This window comes from Rhynchophorus ferrugineus, unplaced genomic scaffold (genome assembly GCF_030347505.1).
Source record: "Rhynchophorus ferrugineus isolate W39M unplaced genomic scaffold, kcgeb_rfMv2 rfM3, whole genome shotgun sequence".
In the NCBI taxonomy this organism is placed as follows: domain Eukaryota; kingdom Metazoa; phylum Arthropoda; class Insecta; order Coleoptera; family Curculionidae; genus Rhynchophorus; species Rhynchophorus ferrugineus.
In genome coordinates this window covers 29,302,724-29,321,034 of record NW_027472582.1, presented here as the reverse complement: position 1 = coordinate 29,321,034, position 18,311 = coordinate 29,302,724, and the positions used below count along the sequence as shown (strand labels likewise).

The 18,311-nt window shown below is 29.2% G+C and overlaps 1 protein-coding gene across 1 annotated transcript in view; it reads right to left on the bottom strand.

The window, feature by feature from the left end:
- The window catches only part of Ac3 (Adenylate cyclase 3), a 146,959-nt gene extending 129,845 nt beyond the window's left edge, over positions 1 to 17,114 (bottom strand). Inside the window, exon 1 of the mRNA XM_076398224.1 lies at positions 17,003 to 17,114. The gene's annotated coding sequence lies outside the window, so the exon portion shown is untranslated. The remainder of the gene's footprint in view (positions 1 to 17,002) is intronic.
- Between the last annotated feature and the right edge of the window lie 1,197 nt (positions 17,115 to 18,311).

The following is an 18,311-nucleotide window of genomic DNA, read 5'->3' as shown; positions in this document are numbered from 1 at the left end:
ACTGAATATTATCTTATTTAAATATCAATACGAGTTTCAGCAAAGAGTGTAAAAATTGTAACACTGTAGATAAAGATTAAAGATCTACAAGAATGTAACGTTCTTAAGAAAAGTAAATAAATGAGTATTAAGAATGAATATGACTAAATGGTTTCTTTATGTAAATTTAATAACCTAAAGAAAAGCAAGCAAGATTAATACTCAAGAGGACATGGTCGGAAAAGTCAAGAAGGTCGAAATCGATCGAGATCGAACTTCCTGCTTTCTTAACAGACACGCCATAATTATGGTTTGCAGGTCAAACGGCTTCAAGTTTTCCAAAATAAGTTCCTCAGGAGAATATTAAACGCTCCATGGTTTGTCAGAAAAAATCAAATTCATAGGGAAACTGACACTCCAGAAATCAAGCACTTCATATCTCATTCATTCCACAAACAACAACTCAGCTCAAGTTCTTCTGAAAACGCGCTTGTTCGCGAGCTGGTCGACATGCTGGGAGCTTAGCACCGCGTCACTGCTAAGCTCTCCCCCTTTTCAAGGCTGAAACGACCTCATCCGTCGCTACAGTCATAACTTTTGCCCCCATACAACAGTACCCAGTTGTGTGTTAACTCAGGTTCGCGAATCAATAGAATCGCCGGGCCCTCGTGCCCAATAACGGCTGCCCGATCAGCGGGTGCCATATCCCCAAATTTAATGCAGTAGCAGTAGTGATCCACAGGGATCAACGGTGAGGCGGTTTCGGTTTAGTGTATTGGTAAGCCCAGAGGCAGTCCCACATAACCCGGTCCAACTTGTCACTCCAGGGCAAGTCTCCGCGACCAGGTATGCGTCATGCATTCCACCGCCTGGTTTTTAGGCCAGAACAAAAAAAAATTATGGTTTGCTCAGGTTAAAGCACAATTTTCTGCGAATAGAATCATTTCCTAAATAGAATCATGAAGGAAGAAAGAAATACCAACCCTAAATGCCCAAAGTCCAGTCTCATTTTATCGAGAATATTTATAAACGACACTAAGCAAAAACAAGCATAAATGCGAGCCAAATTCAGACCCAAACTAAGGTTAGATCATTAATCATACATGGAAAATGATATATAACAGGATTAAGTTTCGGTACAGGTGAATCAAGCAAATTATAGGATCAAATCAAATTATTAGCCCGCCCATATTAGCCGTATATCATACCAATATCAGAATCTTGTATCAGAAGAATCTTATAGATGGAAATGTTACCTGAAAACGTAAGAAACATTATATATATTTGTTATGGAAATTTAGAAAATCAGGCTGAATAAAAAGGGACTGTTATTTTTATGAAAAACTCACACTCTAATAGAATAACTTTATTTAAAAGACACTTTACTAATTTACATGAGAAATACAACGCACAAAAGAGATTCAGTTTTAAAATATTTCGCAAAAAAAATGTTTGTGTTTAAAATCAATTTCAAAAATAAATTAAAAACATTTTCCTTGATGGTTTAAAATGAAGAACCATAAGCGATATTTAATGACACTGTTTGATTATGAAGACACTTTGTAATGTTAATTTGTTAATTGAAATTTTGTGGTGGCATTAACAAACAGTACTAAAAATAAACCACAATTAGCGACACGTTGCAGATAATGACAAAAGCATATTTTACTGAAATTCCCTAACCGCCTAACAACCGCAAATTATTCCAATTTATGTATGTGCAGATTTTAAAGAGGATTTTTCATGTACAATCGCGAGCGGGTATACATTTCATTAATATCGAATATATAGCAAATATTTATTTTCCATATGGTATGGTACATATTAAAATAAAACAATAATAAGATATAATTAAAATTAAATCATACATTCTGTCGATTTTTTTGTTTCGCAACTAACATTTATACATTTTAATAACAGGTCAATTGAAAAGTCTCCGGCCTGACACATAGATGGTGTTACTAAAATTAAATCCATATATTTTTTAGTTGATTTTTAGTGAACGCAGTGGACGCCCAAAAGAGATTGTTACCGATGAAAACATTTTAAAAATCCACAAAATGATTTTAAATAACCATGACCAAATGACATTTTGAATGAAAAAGAAAGTGCTGCCTCACTAAGACAATGCATCGTGTCACAAGTCAGTGAAAACGATGGCACAAATCCATGAATTGGGCTTCGAATTGGTTCCCCATCTGCCGTGTTCTTCAGATCTGGCCCTCAGCGATTATTTCCTGTTCTCAGATTTCAAAATAATGCTCGATGGGTAGAAATTTTCGTCGAATGAAGAGGTGATCGACGAAGCTGAGGCCAAGCAGTGGGCTTTTTAACTAATATTAACTAGTATCCTAAATTTAAAATACGAAACTTCGGGTGGTCCAATTATGATAGTTCTTCCAGCAAGATTCATAAAATAGTTGTATAAAAAATAAATTCAAGTGGGAGGTCTAAAACTTTTAAAAAATCAGAAGAAAAGTAATCTAAAATTTTGCACGAAAAATTGTGTAAAGCAACTCACTCTAAGCCAAAACTAATAATGTGCAATGACACACACAACTTTTTTGAGCTGTTCATGCTATTTTATGTCGGCATATAGTAGTGGATGAAATAATGGGGAGTTCATGGCCACAAATATACAATAGGAAAGTGACAACACAAATACCTTGAGATGAATCTCGATGCTGGAAAAGAATTAACTTTAATTGTAATATAAAAATGGATCGGTTATCTGTACATAATAATTTTTTGGTGGTATAAGCAAGTTCTAAAATTTATGTGGACAAACGGAAACCAGTTCACGTGAATCTTCTGCGAAAAGTAATATAGATAAAATAAAAATAGAAGTAGCCGGCTTCATTGGCGCAGTGACCAATGCTACAGGACGGTCCTCTTGTTGCGATAATCGCGGATTCGAATCCTGCTGAGGCACGGATGTAGATTATGTTTGGAATTGTAATAATTATAAAAATATTTATAGGTAACAATGGAAAATCAGACAAGTAATAACTATCCCAGTCACGCCAGTAACCAGACTGAGTAAGACCTGATGTTTTCTAGGCCGAGGCTTGTAGGCTATAATATAATAGGCTTAATGACGAGGACCGTGGTTCGGAGCCTACGATACGCTGTAGGTCCAGTCCAGATAAACCCTCGTTGGTAAAAACGAGAATTTAAAATATTTTTTAAAAAATTTATAAAAATTAAATAGAAAAGGGACATTATAGGAAGAGCATCATATGAGGAGGACTTCGCGTTCATGTTAATAGCAACTTTTGAATAATAATCGAACAGGACACAGTCTTAAAAGAATCAAACCATTTTATAATGTGTAGTGCAGTGAATTGTATAGGGTACGGCAAAAGCCCCGCTACCATTTTGATTGCGCGCCATCTTAGTTATTTGACGTTTATCTCAGTTTCGCTTTAGCCATTATGTTATGTAGAAATCCAAATTTTATTACGGATAAATATACACCACAAGAACGAGGAAAATTATTCATTATTGCCACTCAGCGGAAGGTGCGTTACTGGTAGCGGGACTTTTGCTCCACCCAATATTTGACAGAAAAAGTACTAATTACTATAATACTCTAAAGACTGAGTAACGTCCAGCAGGTTATCTTAAATATATGCGTGTTTACAAGTTATTATAAGAACGAATTGTAGATTAGTCGGCAGACACTAGTAACAGTATATGGAGACAACCACAAAAATATGTAAAATTAATCACTAATGTACAATAATTTTAAAAAGCAAAGCACTCACGAATATATTTTATAATAATATTACCGATAATAAATATCTATAGTCTATATAAAGTTTTTTTGTACGTATGTCATCAAGATGTTTAATGTATTTTCTTCTGCAATTTGTAAATTCGTTTTAGAATCAGACAATATTTTCATTCTCATTTTACTGTAGTTAAAAAGAGACACAATGCTGCCTGATAAGTTCGAACATGTAACCGAACTACCTTGTCAAAGTCGTCCGGTTGTCAAACGTATGCAAAATTCTCAAAATAATAGTGATACGAGGTTATAAACCGGCAAGCGTTAATTTAATGCTTTGCTTGTTCTGATACGTTTCAAATCGCTGCTTATTATTACTCTGATTGAAAATTGCGAAGCCAGACAGAACAGATTGCGTCTCTAATCAGTTACTTCGAACGGAAGATAATGGAAGCCCCCTCTTGTCAGAAAAATTCGTTAAAGAGTTAAGCATTTTTACTGTTAAATATTAATTTTTTATTAAAAATATTTTTAGCGTTACAGCTGTACCGAATATTACTCACAAAAATCTCAAAATATAAAAAATATGATCTTGAATTCACCGAAAAAAACCGTCCCCATACGAAGCGGGTGACAAATCAAGATCAGCTTGATGTTGTTTCGAAAGAATCAAATAGAACTACCGGATATTGCTTTCAAGAATAATTTTTTTTAAAGCATATAATAAAATGAAGAAAGACTCAATTTAATTTATATATTTAGATGAGACATGAAGAAGAAATTGACAAATAATGAAATTATGAACAACTGTTAGATAGATTGGAAATTAACAGCTTAGTTATTCACTTGAATGAAACTTTCTGAATATGATATGATGCAATGCTGCCAATATGTGGGTGATAGAAGAGTGGAAACAAGTAAAGGTGAGTATATAATTAATATATGATAACTGTAATAAATGTTATTGTAGAGTGTAAATGATTTATATGCACAGTTATGTGTGTAATTGTTCAGAATATACAAGAACATTTCGTTAAAATGTATCAGAAGAGAAATAATAGTAACTGTTTTGTAGATATAGTAAATGGATTAAGGAGAATGCAGTGATTAAATCGAGTTTTATCAAGAGAAATGTATACAGGTATTAACAGAACAAACGAAGGAGAAATACAGACACAAGTAACCATAAAAGGTATATATGCTCCCTAATGAAATGAAAATATATTACTTGGATATATAATTATTAACTGGGTGGATTAGGCCTCTAGGGGATACCACCACAAATGCGCCTAGAACTCTAACTCATAGGTGGTACGGAAAATATTTCAATGTAAGTAAAATCAAACACAACCCTAACCTATAAATATAATAACTGTGTACATAATTGTTAAAAGTTGTAAGTCGTTCGATAATATACACATTAGTTATACTATAATATTATAGTATTTTTGTTTAATTATTTTATTTAGATTAGAATTTTGTTGTATGTCAAAGCCAAACTGAATTATAATTCAGAGTTGATATGGCAACATTGCGACGTTTTGAAGTCACTAATTTAGATGACGTATGTACAAAATAACTTTCGATAGACCATATTTATGTTATGTAATACGGCCGGATAGTCTGGCCTTTTCTTTTGACTTCCTGAATGGTGAACGAGTGAGACGGGTTGATCTATTTTTACTTTCAGTGTCGCTTTGCATTACCGTTCAACCACTCCTTTTTCCATTAAATAAAATAATATTTTCGGGTAAATTAATATTTTTTGTTCTCTAAATCATTTTACATAATAAAACTGGCGTAGTCTATAGCATTCCGGGGAGATTGAAAAGCTGCTCTCATTTTAATTTAATTGAATTGAATTCATTAACCGAAATCAAATAAATTATCAAGAAAAGAAGACACGTTGATATTGGATTGGCAATCGTTCCGCAGCTACTCAAAACGTTTCTTGATGTGCTTAAGTGAAATTCAGGAAAAAGTTTCGAGGTTGAAGCTGTAAGGTGACAAAAGGTAGATTTAGTATGCCCAGAGACCTCTAGCCAAAGACTGTTCCGAGCAAGAAACATTCAAGCTCTGAAAAACACTGTTAGTCCATGGATTCCCGGCATATGCATCACAGTTCAAAGTGTAACGCTACTGAAGCGGACTGAAGTCGCTGTGAGTTAATATAGTTTACTGGAACTTGAACATAAGCTGGCAGAGTGAAGGCTGAAGAGCCACCAAATGCGGATTGTAGTAGCCCAGTTTCTTAGTCATAGACTATTAGAATTTGGAGTCACCAAAGCTGGGAAACCATTCCATAAAGTGGCGCCATGCATGGAAATTTAAGTAGAAACAGTGAGATTTAGAAAATGTTGTGGTGGGCGTTTCTTTAGAATGGAGGTGTTATGTAATACGGCCCAGACTATCCGACCGTCAGTCATTTTTGTATCTAAATGATGAATGAATGAAACGGGTTGGTCTGTTTTTAGCCTTATTATCGCTTTGTATCACCGTTTGTTTTCTAAACCCTTTCACTTATTAAAACTTTTATCAATTTTCTAAAATTCATAAGTTTCCAACAACAGGCTAGCGTCGATTGGATTAGTAGCAGTTAACAAAAAACACTGAAAAATAATACACACAATTTCCATAATAAAAATTTAAATTAAAAAAATATAAAAATTAATTGTCCGTATGTTTCAAAATAAATAGATATAAATGACTAAAATTCAGCATATTATACAATTTAGTTAATTTAATATAGAGATAATAAGTCTACTACTTCCTACTTAATATTCAAAAACAATAGAAGTCAATTTTAATTTCATTGTTTTCAAATTTAATTAAGTAGAAATAGTGAACGTTTAGGGTACATTTTACTTTAATCTGATCCAAAGGCGACAAGAAACACTTATTGTAGAAGTTTTTACTGGCAACAAAATCAAGCGACAGCTTTTCTCCTCGAAAATTATTTTGACGGATATAGCGGAAGTATTTCTAAGATAAATGATTCAGAAAAGTTTACGTTCAAATAACATACATATTCTATAATAAACCTCTGAATAAAAGCAATATTATGTTTTAAACTTTAAGAAAAATTAATAAAATATAGTTCTATTTAAAAAAGTGATGTTGATTATATTAATATACTAAGTTAATACAAGGAATGTATATTAATTTAGAAGGATTTGCAGATTTATAACTAAATCCATGCCAAAACTTTATCGTTAGGTTTTACTTTTTAGTATTTTTTATTATGCTGAACCTGTTCTTTACTCATATATGTTTTATCTACATCATTTAAACTTGATTTCATCCCACTACAACGATTCCTTTAACTGGTCATGATTCAATACAAGTCTTTAGTTGTAAATTGTAAGGTTTCGAATCCATTGTTGCAATTTCCCATTCTTTTTATAAATTGTGCGTTCCTTAACTAGTAATCTGACATATAATTTCTATTAGCATAAGCGTCGTCTAATTGTTTTAACAATAACTGAAGTTAATGGAATATATTTACAGCACATAAGAATGCATTTTACTGGATATCATCTGATTTAAATATCAGTAAAAAGAGTTTCAGCAAATAGTGCAAAAATTGTTACACCGTAGTTAAAGATATAGATTAAAGATCTACAAGAATATAACGTTCTTAAGAAAAATAAATAAATGAATATTGAGAATGAATACGACTGAATGGTTTGTCTATGTTAATAAAATTATTCTATTGGAGTGTGAGTCTTTAATAAAAAGAAACAGCCCCAAGGATTCATTCCCTAAATAGAATCATAGAGGAAGAATTAAATACCTCTTAATGAATACCAATACCAACTTAATGAATGAAAAACACTTAATGCCCAAAGTCCAATATCATTTTATCGGGAATATTTACACACTAGATTAAGCAAAAACAGGGACAAATGCGAGCCATACACAAAGCCAAACTAAGGTGAGATTGTTAAACATACATGTAAAATGACATATGACTGGATTAAATTTTGATACAGGTAAATCCAGCAAATTATAGAGTCAAATCAAATTACTAGCCGGCACTGATATAGCAATATCAGCAATAAGTATCTTGTGAACAAAATCCATGCCAAAACTTTATCGTTAGGTTTTACTTTTTGGTATTTTTTATTCTCTGAAATTTAACTTTTTCTTTACTCGTATATGTTTTCAATTTTTTTTTCAATACTTTATGAAACTCCAATTTGTTTGTCATGTTTATCAAGTTTCTAGTTTCTTCTGGTTTCTTCCCTTATAACCTATGTTAACATGATAATCGTCCATAAATTAGAAACTGCGTTAATAACTCCTATTTTATTACTAATTACTCACTATCTTCGTTAGCTTTCTAAAGCAACATTTGTCTCAAATTTTCTAACAGACGAGCCACAATATTACATAGGTTTAGATTATTTATTATTGCATTAGTATGATCAGTTCTGATAATTATGTCGTCACTTCTCTATTTGCGTTCATCATCTCAACGATTGCTAACGTTCCTTTAACCTCACGTCCCTTTAAAACATCTCTAAGCTGACAAATTTTAAAAGCTCCTTAGCGGATAACGTAGATACAAATATATTTTACGTTTATATTGTTTCTTAATAATTTGGTTTCTTTTAACAGGATATTATAGAGTTATAAAATAACGAAACTTCTATTCAAAACAACATTAATTAATCTGCCTACCCACCCATATCCGCTTAAAATATATCAAATTACGAGTCAAACAAAAAAAAACATTTTTACAAAATTTACTTTTCCTCTTTTCTAAATGATATTATTTTTTAAATGATACTGAATACCTCTGGAAGATATTGAATTCTTTACAATGAATCGATAAAAATAAGGTAATTAATTTCGACGCTTTGGAAATAATACTCTCAATATATTTGATAAAAAAAAACATCTTCGTCCACCAACATCAAATCGGAAGCTCTAACAAAACAAATCCATCATAGATGACTACTATCCGTCATATTTACTTTCGACTAAGAGCCATATTTAACAAATATATTCTTTATACTAGTTTAAATGTTACAAAATGATATATTACCACTTCTGTTATTACTAGACTTTTATAACACCTCAAAAACTTTTTCGCTTTTTTTTCCAGAAAATTAAAAGGCTGACCCAACAGTAGATGAAAAAAGTGACTTACCAATTAATATAATAATTGTATACATAATTTATAACAAAAAACGTGAAATGATTTCATAACTCTTACAATTTAAGACTCAGTGTACAGAAAAGGAACCATATAATGAATTTAAGAGAATTTCCTTCAATAAGTCTACTATTATATGTCTAAAGGTAATATCACTAAACTTCCAAACATAAAATAGACAAAATAGGAAACAGAATTGCTGACTAATAGGAAAAAAATTAGTACAATGGTCAATCACAAATTTATTACATTTAATTGATCAATATTTTATTATATCTTTTCTGAATTAATTAGTTAATAAATTCAATAATATTTATAAGTAGATATATATTATAGATCTATTTATATCACTATCAAATTAAGATACCGAACTCTACTCATCCTAACATTTTTTGACAAAATATCAACTCCCTTGTTGGCCTTCATATAGCTTCATATATAGGGACCAACTAAATTGACTACTGGCGAAATAAATTATTATTTTATATATAAAAATATGTTGATACATAAAAATATATAACATCATATGTATATATCCACAGATCGAAAAGACAGGATTATACATAGGGTATAAAATGTAATTACAACTTATAGTACTCGTATTCCTCCTATGGAAAACAATAAGCACATAGAATACGAAACTAAAAGAATATGAAATAATACTGATTAAAAAGTTCATTCAAATACCACTGAGAATATAAATTAAAACCAAAATTGAAACATAGAATGTATTTTTCACAATGACTAACAAATTTATTAATAAAAAATAAATATTAAATAAAACAAAAATAGAAATATATATTAAAGAATATATAAACCAATATCTTCATTTATGAGACATAAATAAGCAGCAATATAAATAAAATATCTCATAAGAACGAGAACGATTACAAAAATGGATAATAAATACTAAAATAAAAAAAAAACATCAAAATAGAACCTTTAGAAGAATACATTGAAATAAGACAGTTAGGTTGGTGAAGCCACTTACATCGCAAGGAAATCACAGGACAGGTTAAAAAAGTTTGGGAAACAAAGATGGAAAGTATTATTAGAAAAAGAAAAAATCCTGGCCGAAATAAAAATATTTATCATAATATAGAAGAATATGAATAAAAAAATGAAAGAGTATAAAATAACATATATCAAATATAATATATCAACGCTACTTAGTGGTACAAAATGTATTTCGGATTATTTAAACCTTGTCTGAAAAATGTGTTCATTATTCTTAAAGAAATAATGTATTAAGTCGGATAGTAAAATAAAAATTCGTTTTTAAACTAAAACACTAGGATGTTACTAAAACCATTAACATTTTCAACAAAAAGTGATAATGCTTATAATATTTTCCGTTAAATACATTTAATTTTTGAAATACGTCGGAGGGTCATATGATGAAGTGTGAATTTCTGACTATGTATGAAATAGCATTAATTTATTATACTTCAAAAGGTTTTACAATTTGCTAACTTCAGTTATTCTTATTTCTTCTAGTATAATTTGTAAAACATTTAAATATTTCAGTTAGTTAAGAACAATTTAATGTTATTAAGATATAGATTTAAGATATTTTTATTACTCTTGAACTACAAATAATCATCAAATGATAGAACTGTAAGTTAAATAATTTTCAACTCACATTAAACTTAAACATATCAAACTAGAATCAAATTAGATTGTATATAGAGATTATATGTTAAATTCATTGATTGTTCTAAAATCTTTGTTTTGTTATATTTTGATTCTTTTTTTAAATAAAACATAGCAATGGATTTTAAAAGAGATCATTCCGGAAGACCTAATATTTAAATCTAGTTGTTACTTGTCAAATTTTACACTCCCGTCTGTAAAAATAGCACTTACAAATTTACATCCAGGGTCAAATGATTTGAGCTTGCAACAAAATTTGCAGTTTACTTTGGCTTTGGATATATAATAATATATTTGTAAGTAATTTAAGTGGTTCCTTATCTTAGTAAATATTTAGAAGACAATACTGTTAAACTCTAGCTTCGACTTATATAAGCAATCTCTCTGCTTGTGTAGTAACTTAATTAAGTAAGTAAGCTTATTATAAAATGAATATTAAAATTGATATTAAAGTAACAATAATTTTAAACAATTAACTTTTAATTTATCCTAAATGCAACTAATTAATCTACTGTTCTGGAAATACTTCAACGCCCTTCGAAATTACATGATGTTTATACATAAATAATTGCAGAAAAATAAATAGACAATTTGCATTGCAAATTAGTCGGCCTGAATATATTATTTTACAAAACCATTCTATTAACTTAGCTGCGGTAATACTATATATTCCTACCCTTAGCTGGTCCCTTTCCTGAATGAATAACACTGTATAAACATTTACAATTGCCCCCACGAAACAAAAATATACAAATTAGAATGTTGAACATGACTTTACAGTATCTCAAAACGCAGATGTAGTTCAAACATACGTGCTTTAAAAAACTTATTTTCTTTTGTTAAAAACATTCATGATAAAATAGTATGTGTAAAAAACATTTCAATAACTCCAATGAAGTAAATATTGCCACTATATATATTTAAGTAATAAGGTTAAACTAAACCTAATTATCTAAATATTAACCTAACATTATAGTTTAAATAAACTAAATAAAAAGTTGTTAAAGAATTAATTACTTTTACTTTACATACTAATTTAATTAGCTTCTTTCTTTCAATTGAGGAATATTTCATAATCAATAAATATAATTCATAATTTGGAAATAATCTTAAGTCATAGTTTAATAATCCAATGTTTACTTGGCTAAACTTAAGTTTAGCTTAGGCTTAAATTCAGTTCGGTTCTGTTTAAACAACGGTACTAATTTTTATCGATTTTTATTTTTAAAAGTATTGTTGCTATATTTAGCAGAGAATGATTGAAGGTATAATTTTAAACTGAAATGATATTCAGCAATCACAACCATTCACAAAATAAATGAACAAGAATGCTTTAGTTTACGGACGTATTTAATACAGAAATTTATTTAAGTTGTATAGAAATGTAAAAAATATGTTCAAGAACCTAGTACAGTTGGAAATGAAAATATTGTAGAAGTTGGCAAGACTGCAACACTTATGAAATGGAATTATTATGTAATCTGGGAAAAAATTCTTAATTAGTATGAAAATTATTTAAAACTGCCTAAAAATAAAATTTTTCTTTTTCAAAATTTAGCTGAAAAAATATTTCATAAAGTACAATAAATTATAATATTTACATTCATATTATATATAGTATTTTACCATATATAACATAGTACACTACAATATACTATATTTTTATATATACTCCAGACCATTATGACCATGAAATGTAACATCATGCTGCGAAACAGCAAACTTAGGAGCAGAATGCATTATCGGGCCACCAAATCCGAAACAGAGTAAATAGTGGCAATAAAATATTTACAAGGAAAAATAAAGAAAAATGCATTGCTGATAGTTACTGAAGGCATTAATATTTTTTTTGCTTGACTAGGTAAATATTTGATGCCTAAGGCTATATTATAATAAATGTAATATACAATAGTATTTTATTATATTAGTATTATAAATATTATTTATATATTTAAAGTAATTATTTAATGGTTGACTTGGTAGTAATTAATTCTATAATTGTAAATACATTTTTGATAGTAATTTTATTTGATATTTATATTTTAGATTTCGATATCGATTATTGAAGTAACATTGTCACTAAAATAACAACTATAATTTATTAATAACTTTAATAACATATAATACCATCTGTTTATTATAAAATGAGTGTCTTCAAAAGGATCGAGAACAATTTTAATTCGCAAAAAATCAATTGTTTTGTGGTTGATATAACACACAACATATTTTTGAAAATAAAACTTCCCTTAAAAGCCATTGAAAGGCGGTTCCAAAATGTAATTCGAGCAAAATATCAAAACTTCGGAACATTAAAATTATCTCAGAAAGACCTGAAGAGTGACACTAATGGACAGGATGAGAAATACTGAATTAAGAAAGAATCTCAACATAAAACCTTTAAAAAAGTAACGTAGAAAAGAGACAACCTAGTTGGTGGAGCCAATTACTGCACAAGAAATAAACAAAACAGGTTAACAACGTTTAGGAAGCAAGAACGGATAGAAGAAAGACCATAAGACGATGTAAATGAACCTGATACAAAAGTATTAGAATACTGTAAAAATACTGTAGAAAAATAATCATCAATAAAAAATAAATTAGTCAAATTGGTACACAGAGTATAAAACAACACTAGAACAACACTAAACAACCTAGACTACTTAACTATAAAAAAGATATTTTAGATTATTTAGGGCTTGTCTGAATTATGTGTTCATTATTATTGTGAAATAAATAAGCTATTTAAACGGTTAGTAACTACTGTGTTGTACGTCTAAAGCACTTATGAATATTATCCAAAGTTGCCAAAATAAACGGTGCGTTGTTAACGCTTCATGGTATATTACGAATATAACGAATATACGGATCTTCACGACAGAAAAATCAATTTTTTATTGGAAATATAGTAAATGCATAATGGCGCCAAGGTTTCATATAAAACATTCAGGAACTTCTATATAAACATAATTTTATCAATTGCGATTTGTGTGAGTCTTATTTTAAAGTAAACAAGAAGTCATATAAGTCTGTCCGAGGGCACGGTATCGCGAACATTTTTCAAAAACCAGTAAAAATACAGAGATATTCGGCAATTTCGCAGTCCGTTAACTAGACACACTGTTGCTGTAAGAAGTTTCTAGTTAAGTATAAATTTCCAGTGGTAAACCTTCTTATTTTGGGTAAAATTCGGTTTCATAATTTGTTCAACTATGATAGCCAAGTTCTTTACAAATTTAACAAAACAAAAATTTAAAATATATTAAAGGATTTCGTAAAATATTTCATCACTGTGAATATATTGTTGCATCATTAAAGAACAAGGAATCTGCATTTTACCATATTTCGACAATCTTTGCAATCATCAATTTATGAAAACAATCCATAAATTAGAAAATCACTAAAACAAGTTTATCAAAATTCAGAGATATTGTATTGCAAAATAATATATATTGCAAACTATAAAATTAGTTTTTGACACAAACACCAATTTTCTTCTCCTCTTTCTTTTAACCTTAATAAATAACAACTTGATGTAACAATTTATTTCAACTAATCGAAATATATATATAAATTACACCAACATACATTCACAAAGATTTTATATTTTTATTGAATATCCTTATTTAACAATAAAAAAAGTCGAAATCTAGAAATATATGAAATAATAACTAAAATGATGATCACTTTTAATACTATGTAATTTTGTAAAAACCATTAATAGTACATTTAATAGTTTTCTATATTGATTTACAAAATATCACTAACATGATCGTAAATATTTTACAAACCTAACAGTTAATGTAATAAGGTTTTTGGAGCAGCGTATATCGCATATTCCAAGCTGATAAAGTTATCCAAGAAGTGAATTTCCTTCGAGAAAAGTCAATAACCGCTAGAAAAATAACTGTAAACCTATAAGTATAATGCATACGTAAAATATACATAAACATATATTAAAACTGATTTTTTTATTGTTACATTTCCTAAAAAAGTTTTTTACTGAATTAGAAAATTAAAATTTACACGAGCTAATTTTCTCTTTGGAATTAATTAATCGCCAACTAGGGAAAGTTTCGCTCCATCACTGATTCATTTAAACCTATTCTCTCTCTAGCTCTGGTAGAATTAAATTGGCTTAATGGTTGGTTAAAAATATATATTAACAAGGTTTAATGAACAAATCAAATTTTAACAATATAAAATTTAGATATGATAAAATGTTCAAAAAAATGAATGAAACAACATATATTTAAAATCTTGAAATATAATTGTTAATATATTTATTCGATTGAAAATGAAAAATGCATTAGAAAAACAAATGTAAAACATCCGGTATAAATTAAAAACAAGCGAGGAATTTATTAAACAAATTAAGTTTTCTTTATGAGCAATTTCACTTGAATTCTTTATCACTATTTACCGTTGTTCTTTTCATTATAATCAGTTCCGTAAACTTTTTAGGCGACCTTTAGGTAAATGATAAATATATGCTTATGATAAATAATTTTCATCAGCTCTCTTAAGCTTTTCACACAAGTATGCAGTGTAGATATGACATCAAAATGTTATCATCTTGAGGTCCAAAGCTAGTTCATGTTCAAAAATCTACTAATACATCATATTAGCCTATCGTAAAACATTTTGTTGGTAGATACCTCCAAGCTTGTGAAACAATAAAACCAGGCTACTATTTAAGCTTTTTGAAAAACTGAGTGTAAAACTCGATACATATTCATTTCAACCAATATAATCAAAAATATAATCTAAAATCATTGAAATACAAACCGATCTATTTTAGAACTCAATTTATTCACAAACGGAATCTATATGTTAGAAGGTCACTAGAACATATATATATATATATATATATATATATATATATATATATAGATATATATATATATAGATATATATATATATATATATATATATATATATATATATTCAGATTACATAATAATTTCATTTTATAAAGGTTGCAATCTTGCCAACTTCCACAATATCTTTATTTCCAACTTTACTAGGTTCTTCAACACATTTTTTAGATTTATATATAACTTAAATACATTTCTGTATTAAATACGTCCGTAAATTAAAGCATTCTTACTCATTTATTTTGTAAATGGTTGAACTGAATTTAAGCCTTAGCTAAACTTAAGTTTAGCCAAGTAAACATTTTGGATCATTAAACTATGACTTAAGATTATTTCCAAATCATGAATTATATTTATTGATTATGAAATCTAATCCGCAGTACCTTAGAGCCAGCTATCTTTGGACTACTTCATTTCAACCAATATAATCCAAAATCATTGAAAAACATGGATGTTAGAAGGTTACTAGTTACTACAAGACTAAAAATTCTTTCGTAGAAGACAAAATTTTCAATAAAAAAGAGGTTTTAACTGAAGTGTATTTTCAGGCCTTCCGGAAAACCATTGCAGTAATGGAATCCGTAAATTGAAGGTTCCTTGGCATAAGTGTATTGAAGTTGATACAAATATACTGAAAAATAAAGCCGTTTTTACAACTCTAAATCGATTTTTGTATTATCGAACTTATTGAACGTCCTATGTACAATTTTACCCGAGATATATAATCGGAAATATAATGTTATCTGTAATTACTGATTTCTTTTAAGCGAGAAGTGAAAGTTTATACTCGATTAATTGAGTTTTGCACGGATGAAAGTAAACAATAACTCAATGTTATTATTGGAAACCCACTTAAATAAACTTAGAGGTACATAAAGTGAGAGCGAAATTAATGCTTCAATAGTTTATCTTTGTTATAAGACAAGTTAATATTTAGTTGATTATTTTAGTGATAAAGAAATATTACATAAATGTTATTAAATAATAAAAAGAGGTGTTTTGGGATAAAAATTAATATTTACTTAATAAACGTTATTCAGATATATTATTAAAAAATATAATTACTTAAATCTGAACATTTAAAATATCAAGTTTATTAAATATACATCTGTTCAAATAAAGTCCAAAATAAACCATACATTATGCAATTACCTATTAAAATAATACTACTTTTTTATTTTTTGAGCAATTTTAACGTACTATAATATTTTGTAAATAAATCACCTATTTTTATACGTGTAATAGTGAAAAAATTAGTTTAAAAGTATAATTTTACCAAATTCCAAACTATCCTATAGATTTTCATTTGTATTCGTTAATCAAAACTTCTTTTAAATAATTCAATAGCAATAATAGTATCAAATACAAACAAATATAATCAAAGTGCTTAAAGCTACAATCTGAATAACGAACACGGTTTAAAAAGTACTCAAAAATCAAAAATTGAATAGGTAATAAGTCTCGAAACTCGACGATATTTACTTTCGATCAAAGAGTAATTTAAATAAATGATACGGATCAATTAATTATAGTAATATGCTTTGGTTAAACATTAAAGAAAACAAAAAAACTACAACGTATTATCGTAAACGTTATGTACTGTACCAGAAACCCAAAAACATTTTGTTCTATCGAATAAGTCAAGTTCACGTAAACGGTATCACTCGTGCATTATCGATTCCGGGGTTGAAAAACGTTACGTTTCCGGTAACCGGACTAGGCTCACTGCCATGGCTCCCGGAGAATTTTCAGCGGCATCGCCGAGGGTTGGAGCGCATGCACCATGGGGCTGGCGCTATAATATTCGCTAGAATGGTGTAATGCCACCCATTTCGGACGTCTTCCAATAGACAAAACCAAAGGATTATAATGAAATGGAATTTTCTATTTGTACAGATATTTCATCTTTCCTTTATGTTCACTATACATATCAAATTATTCAAATACAAATGACTTCATATACATCTATATATTATTACATATAAAAATTATGATTGACGTTCGTTAGTCTCGCTAAAACTCGAGAACAGCTAGGCCGATTTGGATAATTTTAAACTAGTTATGGATGTCCAGAGAAGGTTGATTGTTGATGAGAGAGGTTGAATTAGGAAAATATTAATACATAATAATGGCCAGGAAGATATTAAAAACAACAATTTTGTTTTCTCATACAAAATACGGCTGGACCGATTTGACTAATTTCGATTTCAAATATTTATCCAAGGACGAAATTCATATATGGTAAGAAAATATGAATAATTGTGCGAAAAAAAAAATTCTATCGACCACTACTATCGAGGCGCGATTTACACATGGGCTAAAAAATCTAGGGCGTAATAAAGAAAAGGCGGCTTAAAAATTGGCTTTATTCGTCAACATAATCTCCATCAACAGCCACACAATCATTCCAGCGCCGCTTTAACATTTTAATCACTTTTGTAGAACGATTTATCTTTTGCCTCAAAATAGATCTCAGCAATAACCTCTTCATTCGAGCGAAATTTCTTACCGGTAAACATTTTTTGAGATCCTGAACAGCCATTAGTCACTCAGAGCCAAATATGGTAAATACGGTGGATGTGGGAGCAATTCGAAGTTCAATTCATATAGATTGATTCTGACACGGTGCATTGTCTTGATGAAACAAAAAATTTTTCTTGCCATATTCAGGGTTTATTTGCAATTTCGGCCTTCAAACACTCCAATGACGCTATATCATATTCACTGTTGATATTATTTCCCTTCTCAAGATAGTCGAGACCATAATCTTTCCAGCCGATTGTGTTTTCGAACGCTTTGGACGAGATTCATTAGTTGCTGTCCACTCAGATGACAATCGCTTTGATTTCGGAGTGAAGTAATGAATCCATGTTTCATCAATTTTCACAGATGGACCCGAAAATTTCAGTTTTGC